The following is an 837-nucleotide window of genomic DNA, read 5'->3' as shown; positions in this document are numbered from 1 at the left end:
ATGGCCCATGTTTACGTAAACATCTCGGCGGTTACCCCTGTGACGTCATTCCCCCGCGCAAATTCCCCCGCCCCGCTCCCCCCTCGGAGCTCCTGGGTTAGAACCCGCCTATTACTCCTACTAATTGAATTAATTTATATATTGTGACGTGACGTCCCTTTTTGGACCGTCCGTCACAAGGGATCTATGGACCCGACCGCGGGCGGTAGTTTCGAGTCCTGCGTCCTTCCGATTTTCGGAGGCGGACGCGTGGCGCGGGCCGCGGGACTACATTTGCGTGGTTTCCGCCGCCCGAATACCGAATACCGTTCCTAATCACTTTTAGTTTCCGTAGCGATCTCGATTATCTAGCATAGCGTATCGGCGGTTCCCGGGAAGTTTGTAGAATTTCAACCGTCTCACCGACGTCGTACCATGAGAAGAGGACCACGAGAGCAAAGAAAGCACCGCTGAGGAAGCAATACACAGGTCGTATGTTAGTCCGCGTTCCTTTCCGTACTTTGAGAACGATTAAGCTGCCGAGCTTCCTTCCAGATTCCGGCGAACCAGCTAAGGTGAGGATAAAGGGGATGGCCACTCTACGCCCCCAGATCGGGCGAGAGACCCCGCAGTCAGAAGCGCGACAGGGTGCCCCAAGGATAAGATCTGCCGCCAGGAACGGCTCCTCGCGAGAATTTGTTCCGGAGGACGAGCCGCCTGAGCGTGCCAACAAGGGAGCGCACCTGGAGGTAACGCCGACGAAAGGACATCGCCGCTAATTTAAATGTCGCGCGCGGGGACGCAGGACCAGCGGCGCTACGCACCACACGCGATTCGTGGAGATCGCGAGCTCGCACG

This window comes from Wasmannia auropunctata, unplaced genomic scaffold, assembly GCF_000956235.1.
Source record: "Wasmannia auropunctata unplaced genomic scaffold, wasmannia.A_1.0 LD336099.1, whole genome shotgun sequence".
NCBI classification, from domain to species: Eukaryota; Metazoa; Arthropoda; class Insecta; order Hymenoptera; family Formicidae; genus Wasmannia; species Wasmannia auropunctata.
Note: the sequence above shows the minus strand (reverse complement) of the source record.